The following is a 14,067-nucleotide window of genomic DNA, read 5'->3' as shown; positions in this document are numbered from 1 at the left end:
GTTTCTAGATTTAACTACTGATACAAGGAAATACTGGGGACAGATGAACACATCCCATGTCATCATGGGACTCATTTAGCAATGTCCAGATGTGGGAATAAGGATGAGCAGTCCAGCTTCTTCAACAAATATATAGTTGGGGAAAAAAGAAAGAGAATCCACAGATTAAAAGATACTATCAGCCAAGTGCAACATCCAGAATTCATGAAGATCCTCAGTCATATAAATTGTGAAAGAAGGAAAAATTATGAATTAACCTAAGAAATTCAAACACAAACTGCATATTTTACTGTTTTTTTAAGGTATAGCAAGGACATTATATTATATATCTTAATGCATCTTTATAGACGTGAAGAAATGTTGCCTAGGTTTTCCTTCCAAATAATCTAGAGACAGAGAAGGGTGGAAAGAATGAGTGAGAGAGCCCAGCACTGTGGCACAGGGGGTTAAAGCCCCTGCCTGCGGCACCAGCATCCCATATGGGTACCAGTTCTAGTCCCAGCTGCTTCTCTTCTGATCCCACTCCCTGCTAATGCATCTGGGAAAGCAGTAGAAGATGGCCCAAGTCCTTTGGGCCCCTGCACCCACCAGGGAGATCCGGAAGAAGCTCCAGTTTCCTGGCTTAGAATTGGTCTAGATCTGGCCATTGTAGCCATTTGGGGAGTGAACCAGCAGACGGAAGACCTCTCTCCCTCTATCTCTCTCTACCTCTCTCTGTAACTCTGCCTTTCAAATAAATAAAATAAATCTTTAAAAAAAAAATGGGTGGAGCAGATGGAACAAGGTTGGTCATGGGTTGACCACCGCTGAGGCTGGGTCCATTATGTTATTTTCTCTCTTGTTTGGTATTTGTTTGAATTCTCCATAATTAACGTTTTTTGTAAAGAACAAAGGCAAAACAAAGATCTTTCCAAACAGCAACACAAAGGCAGCAAAGCAGCAGGAGGTGGGTGCGGCCATTCCAGTGGAGGCTGCTGAGGCCTGGAGAGAAAACTAGAGGGGCAGCCTGGGAAGAGCAGGGATGAGCTGACTTGACTTGTGCTGGCTCGGAGACGCCACGCACCCTCGCTCAACAGCCATGCAGAAATCCGTGTGTCTTGGAAAAACCGCCTCGGGTCATTTTTTAAAAAGTCACAACTAAGCAGATCGGCTCCAGCACTCTGCCCAGACAGCGGCTGATCCTCCCCCGGGCTTCCTGTACACACACCAGTCCTGCGTCTGCAACAGACAGCTTTCCCGGTTCCACGGTGACTCAAATGCGAGGCAGCTTTCGGTGTCTTGGAAACCATCAGAGAAGAGAGGAGACCTGCCAGGGGGCCAGGAGTGCATCTCAGATTAAACAGGTTCACCACACCTGAAAGAGAAACTGAAGCTCAGAGCACGGGTGCTGTGCACCAAACACAGGGCTCACCCATGGGCGAGCCAGCAGAGAAAGCAGGAAATGGAGCTGAGCCCAGCCCTGCGTCCCCTGGCCAGGCGGCCCCTGGGTGAGTTCTGCATCTCTCTGAGTCTTCAGCTCCCCACCTGTAAGCAGCAGCCAGTGGTCACGCGTGCATGGCACAGCAACCTGCAAGCAAACATGGCTTTTAAACTGTCAAGAACATTACACTCATTATTCCTGGGCTGTTATTTATTAAATAGGAAACTCAAACCTGGAGCCTCCTACCTGGGGCCATTCCACCACATGATCACTAACCATAGACACTCCCTGAGCACCGGCCCAGTGCCGAGCACAACTCCCCTCTCCTTACCTGCCTGGTCTTGGGGAGACGCCATCAAGTCTTCCTGTCTGACACCCGAGGAGCTTCCAGCAGAGGTTAGGAGCTCAAGGCTTTCAGCTGAGAAGGACTGGGCAAGGGGGCGACAGATAAGCAGCATTTTAAAACAAGGAACTGGGGCCGGTGCCATGGCTCACTTGGTTAATCCTCTGCCTGTGGTGCCAGCATCCCATATGGATGCCAATTCTAGTCCCGGTTGCTCCTCTTCCAATCCAGCTCTCTGCTATGGCCTGGGAGAGCAGTAGAGGATGGCCCAAGTCCTTGGGCCCCTGCACCCACAGTGGGAGACCAGGAAGAAGCACCTGGTTCCTAGCTTCAGATTGGCGCAGTTCCAGTCATTGCAGCCATTTGGGGAGTGAACTAACGGAAGGAAGGCCTTTCTCACTGTCTGTAACTCTACCTCTCAAATAAAATAAATAAAATCTTTAAAAAAAAAACACACACAAGGAACTGTTTTTCACCCCATGACCTCTGGTCATCCTTTGGAAAAATCCATGGCTCCCAGCAAAAATTCAAATCTATGGGGACTGAGAACTGCTAAACTTTAGCCCTTAGGACTTCCCCTACCCTGCCACCTCCCATCCAGGTCCCTCTGCTCACCCAAACCAGGGCCCCTCCCCCCATCCTATGTTAGGGAGCCCCCACCACCCAGACAGAAGCCAAGTGAGCAACCCTGGTGCCTAGACCCAGTCTTCCATACCTCACAAGAAGATGGATATTATTATCATTATTGTTATTATCTATTGAGCACCGTCCAAGGCAAGGCTCTTCTGTTGTTGAGAACACATCAGAGATACAGAAAGGACACAATCCATGCCTTGTGGGGCTTTCGTTGTCATGGAGGGAGGCAGACAATAGACATAACAAGTGCATTATGTGTCACACCAGAAAGCACAGGAAAAAGCCTGGGGTGGCAGGGATTGGGGTGCTGGGTGGTGGGCTGTCAGTCTGCATCCCCACTGCCCCTGCCCAGGCCTCACGCCCTGCCACATGGGCCACTGTCACAGCCTCCTCCCTGCCCTCTCGGACCCCAGCCAGCCCCTGAAGTCAGGTTCACCTTGCTCCTCAGATCTGTCAACCCCTGTGCTGACTCCTGCTGACGGCAAATCCCTCCTGTCCCTGGATGTGCCTACAGGTACTGCCTGTCTGCTCGGCTTCAGCACCCACCACACGCCTCACACGCCCCCACTATACCAGTGAAACTGCCATTCCTGCCAGTCCTGACCCTCCCACAGGGATGCCCAGGTGCATCCCGAGTTCTGCAGCTCCCTCGCGACAGCCCACTGTTCCTCCCCTTGCCCTAAGAGAGCCTGAGAACTCAGGGTCGCTGCTACCTGAAGAGGTAGCAAAGAGTGTGGGCACCGGCTCCTCTGCCTGGTGTACGCGCTGTGTGAGGCTCACTGGAGAGCGCCCTCCGGAGTCACCTGCACCTAGGTGTAACCTCAGTGGGCTGCAATCGGCAGCTCAGCTGAGCCCACGAGGAACTCTGGAGCTAAGCCCTCAGGACTTCCTCAAACTGAAGGACGAGGGCCGGGCTTTTATCTCCCTGCATCAGCCAGTCATTGGCCACAGCCATCCCCAGTGGAGGGGTCTGCAAGGGTGAGGTGGTTCCTGCAGGCCAAGGCAATTCCCAGCTGGCAACCAGCAGCCAGTATTCCCAGAGCAGCCAGTGGTGGTGGCTCCTGGGAGAGCAATCTGGACAAGGTTCACTACAGCCTCCAACTGACCCGAGTTTGAAACTTGCTCCTGTCACTCGCAGCTGTGTGATCCTGGTAGAGACAATAATGGGCCCTGCCTCTCACTGGATGTTGGGAGCCTTAAACAAGAGAGAACTGTCCAGATTTAAAGACGGCAGCTTGAGGGGCCAGTGTTGTAGAGTAGTGGGTTAAGCCTCCACCTGCAGTGCCAGCATCCCGTATGAGCACTGCTTTGTGTCCCAGTTGCTCCTCTTCTGATCTGGATCTCTGCTAATGGCCTGGGAAAACAGTGGAAGACCACACAAGTGCTTGGGCCCCTGCACTTGCGGGGAGACCCCAAGGAGGCTCCTGGCTCCTGGCTTCGGATCAGCTCAGCTCCAGCCATTGCAGCCATGTGGGGAGTGAACTAGCAAATGGAGGACCTCTCTCTGTCTCTCCCTCTCTCTGTAGCTCTGCCTCTCAAATAAGTAAATAATTCTTAAAAAAAAAAAAAGTCAGTTTGAATTTCAATGTTTCTCTCCTCTCCTTCCCTACACCTTCTCCCCCAAAAAAGATAGTAAGGAAAAAAGAAGCTCAAGGATTCATCATTAATAAGTGGAAGAGCTCAACACATTTCTGTAAGACTGAAGGGGGATGAGGGGTGAATTCTGCAGAGGGCAGAAGTCACAGTACAACCTAAGCTTTCAGCACCCACCACCACTGCATGAGCGCTCTCGGAAGGGCCTTTGTGGGCTGGAAATCAGCTAACCTGTGCCCTGGCAGGCCCCGTGCATCTCCTGCAGCTAATCTCTCTGCTTTCCCAGAAACAATTGCTTATTCCCAAACCTGTTTATGCCAGTTGTACTAGCTTTTATAATTATGTGATTCAATTTAATATTAATAAAGCAATAAAATATGATTGTGAAAAGGGAATTGTTTTTATGAAAACTAAGTTGAAAGATTCAATGAAGGCAGATTACTATAAAAAAAAGTGTTCAGACGACTTACAGACAAGCAATTGTAATGCATTGGGAGGAAATCACACAAATCTAGAAGGCAGAGGGAGAGTACACAAGACGGAACTCTTCTACCCACTGGTTCACTCCCCAAATGGTCACAATGGCCAGCGCTGGGCCAGTCCGAAGCCAGGAGCTTCATCCAGGTCTCCCACGTGGGTGCAGGGGCCCGAGCACTTGGGCCATCTTCCACTGCTTTCCCAGGTGAATTAACAGGAAGCTGGATCTGAAGTGGAGCAGCCAGGACACACAAACCAATGCCCATATGGGATGCTGGCATCATAGGTGGTGGCTTTACCCACTAGGCACAATGCTGGACCCCAAGAGAAGATGATTTTTAAAGAAAAAATAAAACCTCCCAGAACTTAAAGACATGTCTCCATATTGGAAAGGGCCACCCAGGGCCCCACAATGATGACCAAAGCCACCAGCATGTCATTTGCATCGTGAAATTCCAGTATTCTGAGGCTAAAGGGAAGATCTGCAAAACTATCCAGAGAGAAAAGATACACAGAACAAGAACAGGATTCAGAAGGAAGACACTTCTCCGCAGTGACTGCAGGTGCAGAAGACAGAGGAGCAGAGCATGCAGTCCCAAAGGAGGAGTTCCACCCCAGAATTCTACGCTTAGCTCAATTATTGATCAAGTTCAAGGGCAAAATGGAGACAAGTCCACAGACCTGAAAATCCCTCACCCGTGCCCAATGTCTTAGGAAGCATCTGAGTTTCCAATACAGAGAACTGAGAAACAGGGGCAGGGGGAGATGGCCTTGGGAAAGAGGACCCCTGCAGGCAGTGGGCAGCATAGACCTGAAGGGCCAGAGCTGGAGACAGAACCGGGAACATGAAGGAGACTTTGTGGGCGCGAGGGGGAGGACGGGAGGAGAGGTGACTCACAGTTGTGACCGAGCCGAGGGGGAACTGAGCTACATTTGCTTAATAGCAACACTGACCACTTTGTTCCCTACAAGTAGTGCTTCGGGTACACTGGGCAGGCCATGTCGCTGGAGGACAGTTAATTCCGTATTTATTCCAACAGGAAAATAATAGATAATGTCTAACATGAGTAAATTAAGAAATAGCCGTATAAGCATATGATTTTGAAATACTTGAGTAAACGCCAGAAAATACAGGTGAAAACGACTAAAATGGTTGCCCCCCCACCGTGTAAGAACCGGGAAGATGGATCGGGTGAGGCAGGGCATGGCTGTTTTTCAATAAAAGCCTTTCAATTTGCATCCGGCCTGGGCCTCAGATTTCCCAAAGCATTTCCAAACGCAATATCTCATCCGCTCGCTCCAGGAACTCCCCATTGCAGACGCAGGAAACGGGGGCCCAGACAGGGACAGGGACCTCTCAAGGTCACACAAGAAAGCCTGGACCCCCAGCACAGGTTCTGTGGACCCCACCCCCACCCCGTCCCCCACACTCCTCTACACAGCGAGAGTCAGAAACTGGCTCAAGGTCAGCGGGGGCGCTGGACGGCTCACCCTGTCCCCTCGACGCGCCAGACCGCGTCGCCGATCTCAGCCCCGCAGCCGAAACGTGGGCGCGGCCGACCTCAGCCAGCCACTGCCTCGCGCCGCCGCCGTGACCACACTGTCCTTGGGAGGACACGCGGGAGAGCCGCTCACGGTGCGGCAGCGCCCCCTGCCGGGCGCTCGGCTCCCAGCCTCCGGGAGCGGTGCTAGGGACAGGAGTCCCGCGCCGCCCAAGACCCGGGTTCCAAGTGTGGCCGGCCGGTGGCCCAGGCAGACTGGTCTGGAAGGCGCCCTCTCCACGACCACAGGCTGTGTCGGCGGCTCGGGGCCCCTCCTTGGACAGGCTCTGAGGCAAGTGCGGGTGAGCACCTTCCCGAGGTCATACGGCATGACAGTGGCACACCAAGACTCGGACCCGCGCTTCCTGTGGAACCTTCCAGGGGCCCACAGCGCATGCTTTCCAAAGCCCCTAGGACTGGCCTTTTGGGTTTGGGGGTAGAGCCAGGGACACGGCAGGGAGTTGGAGTTTCGCGCCGTTGACAAGCAGGTCCGGATGGCCTTGGGAGAGACCTCCCGCGTCTGGGGGCCGCAGTCCATTCTTGGGGCGCGTGACCTCCAAGGGTCCTTCCCACGCCGGCAACCGGGCTGCGTTCCGCGTTTCGCAGCCGCTCTCGGCCGACCCCCCGCGGCGGAAGGGCGACGTGGCGCGCGGGCCGGCTGCGGTCCGCGCCTCCTCCGCCCGGGTGACACCCGTGGCACTAGGGCAAGTCTGCGGGTAGGGGCCGCCGCGCTGCGCTCCCGGCGAGAAGATGAGCTCGAGCCGCATCCGGGGCCGCAGGAGCAGTCCAAACACCTCTCTTCGCGACAAGTGTCCGCGGACAGGACTTCTGGAGCCGTGGGGTCGTGGTTAAGGGCGTGGACTCTGCAGCCCGACTGCCTGAGTTTGAGCTCTGGCACTGTGTCTTTCCCCAAATTACCAACAATTCTGTGTCTCAAGTTGTGCCACTGTTAAACGGGGGTCATTCCTAGCACCCCTACACTTTTGGTAGCCTGAGAGGTAGGTGCAGTTACCCCGGTTTAACAGTCACAGATAGATTGTCACTTAAACAGTGTCACCCAGGAAAAAGGTGGTGGAGCTAGGACGCAACTCTGGAGGCAGGGCCACTGCTGTCATTCACAGGCTAGACCAGGATGACAGCAAGCACACGTAAGGGTTGTCCGGAGGCGCCTTTGAGCTGATATAAGTAGAGTGTTGAGAATGGTGCCCGGCACATAGTCAGTGCTAGCTAAGTGTTACTGGGATGGTTCCCTGAAACCTGCTGTGTGCCAGGCCCTGCACCAAACAGCCAGGGTACAGCAGGGGGCAGCTCGTCCAGCTTGGAGGGGCAGATGCTGAGCAAACCTGAGAAGATTCAGGGTGCTCGAGTCAGGGGCCCAGGCCAGAGGTGGCCCTGCTGCAGGGGTTGTGGGGGACGGCAGGTGGGCGGGCTCTGGCAGGATTGCAGCGTAGAGGAACCCAGAGCAGGAGAAAGTGCTACAGGCTGGGGGAAGCAGGCACGTGCAGGGGGTGGCCTCAGAGTTGAGCCTTGGGAGCCAAGCCAGTGGCTGGCACAGGTGAGAGGGGGTGAAGGCCCCCTCCCTCAGTGGCAGCTGCTTGCTCCACCCCTGACCTGGAGTGACGTGAAAGTCCTAAATCCCCTTAAGGCAGCAATCACTTGCAAGTTGGTTTGTATTTGCAGAAGTTGTCTTGGTTCACAGAACGGCTCCCCAGGCCGAGAGGGAAAAATCTGTGTTGTGAGAGCCGGGACAGGAGGCCTCAGATAGGTGAGCACAGGAGGCTGGAAAACCAGCTGGATGGCCGGTGCCACGACTCACTAGGCTAATCCTCCGCCTTGTGGCGCCAGCACACCGGGTTCTAGTCCCGGTCGGGGCACCGGATTCTGTCTCGGTTGCCCCTCTTCCTGTCCAGCTCTCTGCTGTGGCCCGGGAGTGCAGTGGAGGATGGCCCAAGTGCTTGGGCCCTGCACCCACATGGGAGACCAGGAGAAGCACCTGGCTCCTGGCTTCGGATCAGTGCAGTGTGCCGGCCCGGCGTGCCGGACACAGCGGTCATTGGGGGGGGGGGTGAACCAACGGAAAAGGAAGACCTTTCTTTTGGTCTCTCTCTCTCACTGTCCACTCTGCCTGTCAAAAAAAAGAAAAGCAAAGAAAACCAGCTGGAGGGCCCTCCCAGTGCCAGGGAAGACTGCTCATTCCCTGTGTCCTTGCTGAGGCCCCAAGGGAGGCTAAAGGGATCCGGGTCCCACTCTGCTCAGATAGCCAGTGCTGTCGGGCTGTCTCCTACTGCTGCTGCCTGCTCGGCTGCGGGCAGCGGGGACGTGTGAGCGGAGGTGGCGGTCCAGCTTGCAGGCTCTGTGGAGAGCTGTGGAGAGCAGGCAGGAGGACTCCCGGAGCACCGGGAAGCGGCACACAGCTCTGAGCCCCTCTTTTGTGCCAGGCCCCTGAGTAGGGGGTGGCCGGGTGAGGTCCGGGTGAGACTTCCTCTTCCCCGTCTTGGATGTGCTGGAACCAAGACTCTGGAGGTGCCTAGCTCACCCGGGGTCACAGGGCTGGCCAGCAGCAGGGGTGAGATTTGAACCCTAGTCTGGTCACATTAGGATGGGAACTGTTTCTAGCACATTCCAGTGCTTCCTTGGGGAGGCCCGATTGGGGTTGGGGGTAACAGGCAGGCAAAGGCAGAGAAATGCAGGCCCCCGGGGCCGCACACAGTCAGCTGGGCTGAGGCCTCCTCCCTCTGCAGGTATTTTTAAAACCACCCACCTCTCAAACTCTTCGGTTCCGTGCTTTAAAGTTCCTCTGAAAAGTTGGAATAAATTTGCCTGTCTTTTCTCCCAGACAAATGCAGAGGAGGAAAAACAAAAAGAGCACGTATTTTACAAGCGCAAATTTGGGGCAGTGACACCTCCAATCATCATTTTACGGCACAATGATATACAGTAATTAGGTGTCAGGAGTAATCTATGGCCACAAGAACAGAGTCATTGCTGCGAAGAAAAAACCACTTTCTTCCCAGAAGGAAGCCTGGGGAGCTGGAGAGGAGGGGGCGGAATCCAAAGCCACAGAAGGCGCTGCACAGCTGCCGACTGGGCACGGGGCGAATGAGACGGCAGCTGGGGTGGGTGCCCACCGGGGAGAGGGGAGAGGGGAGGGGGCCCTGCTCCCAGGTCAGGGGGCAGCCTGGGTTTGAGTCCAGCTCCTGGCTTGGACTCCCCTTTCCTGCTGGGTGAATCTGGTCAAAACACTTGCCCTCACTGGAAGGCATTTTTGGAAATTGCTGGGACTGGAGCCTGCTTCCCAGGGTTTCTGGGGGGTGAAGTCGACCCAGGGCCAAGGAATGGGGGGAGATGGACATGAGGGAGCAGGAAAGGCCTCCAGACTGTGGCGCTGGCCCAGACAATGGTGTGGCAAGAGCAAATCTTCTCCAAGTACCTGCTTAGTGGAAAAAATGTCTTTAAGACTGCCAATTCCTTTTATTTTCTTTTTTAAAAGGCTTTTAAAAATTAATTTACTTTTGTATGAAAAGCAGAGAAATACAGAGAGAAACAGAGAAATCTTCAATCTGCTGGGGTTTTTTTTAAAGATTTATTTATTTGTTTGAAAGTCAGAGTTACACAGAGAGAGGAGAGGCAGAGAGAGAGAGAGAGAGAGAGAGAGAGAGAGAAATCAACCATCCACTGGCTCACTCCCCAACTGGCAACAACAGTCAGAGCTGCGCCAATCTGAAGCCAGGAGCCAGGAGCTTCTTCTGGGTCTCCCACATGGAGACCACATGGGTGCAGGGGCCCAAGAACTTGGGCTATCTTCCACTTCTTTCCCAGCCATAGTGGAAAGCTGGATCGGAAGTGGAGCAGCGGGGACTTGAACCTGCACCTATATGGGATACCAGCACTGCAGGTGGTGGCTTTACCCATTATGCCACAGTGCCGGCCCCTCAATCCGCTGGGTTTTTTCCCCAAATGCCAACACCAAGGACTGGGCCAGGCAAAAGCCAGCAGCCCAGAAGTCCATCCACGTCTCCCACATGCATGGCAGGGATCCAAGTACTTGAGCCATCATCTGCTGCCTCCCAAGGTGCACATCAGCAGGAAGCTGGATCAGAAGCAAAGCTGGGACTCAAACCCAGGCACTCTGAAATGGGGTACAGGGATCCCAAGTGGCAGCTTAACTACTGCATCCGCCCCATGCTTTAATTTCTGTGAGATAAAATGCTGAGCATGGGCCAGCTCTGTGGCGCAGTAGGTTAATCCTCCGCCTGTGGCGCCGGCATCCTATATGAGCACCAGTTCAGTTCCGGCTGCTCCTCTTCCAATCCAGCTCTCTGCTGTGGCCTGGGAAAGCAGTAGAAGATGGCCTAAGTGCTTGGGTCCCTGCACTGCATGGGAGATCTGGAGGAAGCTCCTGGCTCCTGGCTTCGGATTGGCGCAGCTCTGGCCATTGCGGCCATTTGGGGAATGAACCATTGGATGGAAGATCTCTCTCTGTCTCTCTCTCTTTCACTGTCTGTAACTCTACCTCTCAAATAATAAATAAAAATATTTAAAAAATAAAATAAAATGCTGAGCTTTACCTTTATTTTCTAAACAAAAACATTGCCCCAAAGGACACTTCGTATCTGACAACCAGGGCTCATGGCCTCTACCACTTCCTCAAGCAAGTGGCCAGGCCGCTCAGCCTTCGATTTCTCATTTACAAAAGGGGGACGATGTATGAGACAAAACAACCAGGTCCCAGGCCAGCATCTGGGATGAGTTTGCCCTTGTCGCCCACAGATCTCAGATGTCACCTTCTCAGGGAAGCCTCCCCTGACCACCCACCTGGAGGAGGTGGTCCAGGCCTTTGCGGCTCAAAATCCCCCTCTTCTCCAGGGTGAAAGCCCCATCTGCATCAGTCTTCCTGCAAGAATGGGAGCTCCATGAGGCCCCTTCTCTGTCTTGTGGGCAACTACAGTTCTCCAGGCACATGATAGGTGCCTAATTAAATTCTTGTGAAATAAATGAATAAATACAGAACACAATAGGTCTCAGTCGTGTTAGCTTTTCTCCTTCCTCTGCCTCACCCTGTCCTTCTTACCACTCTCTTTTAGCCAGGACCCCAGGGATAATGAGGGAAGCACAGGAGCCCCGTTCGAGTGGGCAGACTTGCAGGTCTCTAAGACCTGACATTCCCAGCCTGTGCGGTCACAGGTTGCACCGAGACGTCGAGTTGGCATCTTGCTCAGAGGTCATAGGTGGCAAAGCCCAAACAGGTCCTAAGTGACCTCAGATAGCACAGGTGCAGAGCACAAGCTTCCCACCACTGCAGCACAGGCCTCTCCTAACCTAAGTGTCTGAACACTCCTGAGCCCCAAACAGCTCAGTGCTTCCCACGCACTATCTTTCTAAGTGATTGTGATTCTCAGAGGTGGGCGCTATTGTCTATTTTACAGCTGGGGGAAACTGAGGCTCAGAAAGTGTACAAAACTTGCCCAAAGTAATCTACGAGTCAGTGGTGAAACCCAGCCTTGCACCAAGGTGGACCTGACTTCAAACCCATCAGCGTCTTTCAGTAGATTTTATTTCTTGATCAGTTTAAGGTTCACAGAAAAATTGAGCAGGAAGTGCAGAGCTCCCACATAATTCCTGCTCCCTGCACGCACGCACAGCCTTCTCCATGTCAACATGCCACACCGGAGCAGTACTTTTTCATAATCAGGGAACCTGCAATGCCACATCATTGTTGCTCAAAGTCTATAACCTACTTTAGGGTTCACTCTTGGTGTTTGGACAAATGTATAATGACATGAATCCACCATTAGAGTATTTTCACACAGAAAGTGTTTCATAATATTTCATACAGAATAATTACACTACCCTAAAAACCCTCTGTGCCCCACATGCCCCTCTGCCAGCCCCTAGAAACCACAACTTTTTGCTGTCTCCATACTTTTGCCTTTCTTGTAACGTCATATAGCTAGAATCATGCAGAGTGTAGCCTTTTCAAATTGGCTTCTTTCACTTAACAACAAGCATTTAAGTATCCTCCATGCCTTTCCAGGGCTTGAGAGCTCACTTCTTTCTAGTGCTGAGTAATATTCTGGATGTACAAAATTTATTTATTCGTTCACGTACTGAAAGACATCTTGATTGCATCCAAGTTTTGGCAATTATGGACAAAACTGATATATCCTTGTGCCGTTTTATGTGTAAACATAAGTTTTTAACTCATTTGGATAAATACCATGAATGCTGGATCATATGGAAAGACTATGTTTAATTTTGTAAGACACTGCCAAACCGTCTTCCAAAGTGGCTGTACCATTTTCCATTCTTGCCAGCAATGAATGAGAGTTCCTATTACTCCACATCTTCACCAGCAATGGACATTGTTAGTATTCTGGATTAGCCATTCTAAGAGCTGTTAGAAATGAAGTAGTGTTGTTGTCTGTTTTAATTTCCAATTCCCTAATGGCAGGTGATGGTGAGCATCTTTTCACATATTTATTTGACATTTATATCCCTTCTTTGTAGAGGTGGATGTTCAGGTCTTTTGCTCATTTTTAAGTTGGATTTTTCAATTTTTTTTATTGTTAAGCTTTAAGAGTTCTTTGTGTATTTCAGATAGCAGTTCTTTATCAAATATGTCTTTTGCAAATATTTTCTCCCAGTCTTTGGTCTGTCTTCTCGCACTTCAACATTGCCTTTGCAGAGCAGAAGTTCTTAATTTTAATAAAGTCCAACTTCTCAGTGATCTCTTTCGTAAATCATGGTTTTAGTGTTGTATATACAAAGTTACTGGCAGGGTGGGGTGTTTGGCACAGCAGTTAGGGTGCCTCTTGGACACACATCCCAGCAGCAGATGCCTGAATTTGAGGCCAGGCTCTGCTCCTGATTCCAGCTTGCTACTAATGTGCACCCTGAGAGGCAGCAAGAAATAACCAAGTGCTGCTTGGTGGAGCTCTAGATTGAGTTCCTGGCTTCTGACTTCAGTCTGGCCCAGCTGTGGCTGTTGTGGGCATTTGGTGAGTGAACCATCAGATGGATGATGTATGTGTGTGTGTGTGTGTGTGTGTGTGTTTCTATTGTTCTGTCGTTCAAAGAAATAAAGATAAATAAGTTTTTTAAAAGTCATTGCCATACTCAGGATCATCTAGAATTTCTCCCCATGCTATCTTTTAGGTGTTTTATCATTTTGTATTTTGCATTTAGGTTTATGACCCATTTTAAGTTAATTTTTGTGGAATTTTCAAGGTCTGTATCAGATCCATTTTTTTTTTTTTGCATGTGGATGTCCAGTTGTTCCACGATCATTTTTTGAAGAAACACTCTTCTCCATTGCACTGCCCTTGCTCCATTGTCAAAGATTAATTGACTACATTGATGTGGATCTATTTATAGGCCTCATTATTTCTGTCTCATTAATCTACTTTTTTATTCTTTCACCATGCCACACTGTGTTTTTTTAAAGATTTATTTATTTATTTGAAAGTCAGAGTTACACAGAGAGAAGGAGAGGCAGAGAGAGAGAGAGAAGTCTTCCATCTGCTGGTTCATTCCCCAAATGGCCGCAACAGCCGGAGCTGCGCCTATCTGAAGCCAGGAGCCAAGAGCTTCTTCCAGTCTCCCACATGGGTGCAGGGGCCCAAGCACTTGGGCCATCTTCTACTGCTTTCCCAGGCCATAACGGAGAGCTGGATCAGAAGAGGAGCAGCTGGGACTAGAACTGGCACCCATATGGGATGCTGTCACTTCAGGCCAGGGCATTAACCCACTGCACCACAGTGTCGGCCCCTACACTGTATTAATTTTTATAGCTTTATAATAAATAATAAATTTAGGTAGTGATAATTCTCTTAGTGCCAGCTATGTTGGGTCATTTGCCTATTTATAGAAATCTTAGTCTCAGGGTCTACAAAATAAGCAGTTTGGATTGTATTGAATTTATAGATCAAATAAGGAAGAACTGACAAATATATAGAGTCTTCTTGTCCATGAACATGGGAAATCTCTGCATTTATTTTTTTAATTTTTTTCATCAGATGCTGCAGTTTTCTCACATGTATCTTCTACACATGTATCTT

Source organism: Oryctolagus cuniculus, chromosome 7, assembly GCF_964237555.1.
Source record: "Oryctolagus cuniculus chromosome 7, mOryCun1.1, whole genome shotgun sequence".
NCBI lineage: Eukaryota > Metazoa > Chordata > Mammalia > Lagomorpha > Leporidae > Oryctolagus > Oryctolagus cuniculus.
The sequence above is the reverse complement of the archived record's forward strand: the minus strand, read 5'-3'. Positions refer to the sequence as shown.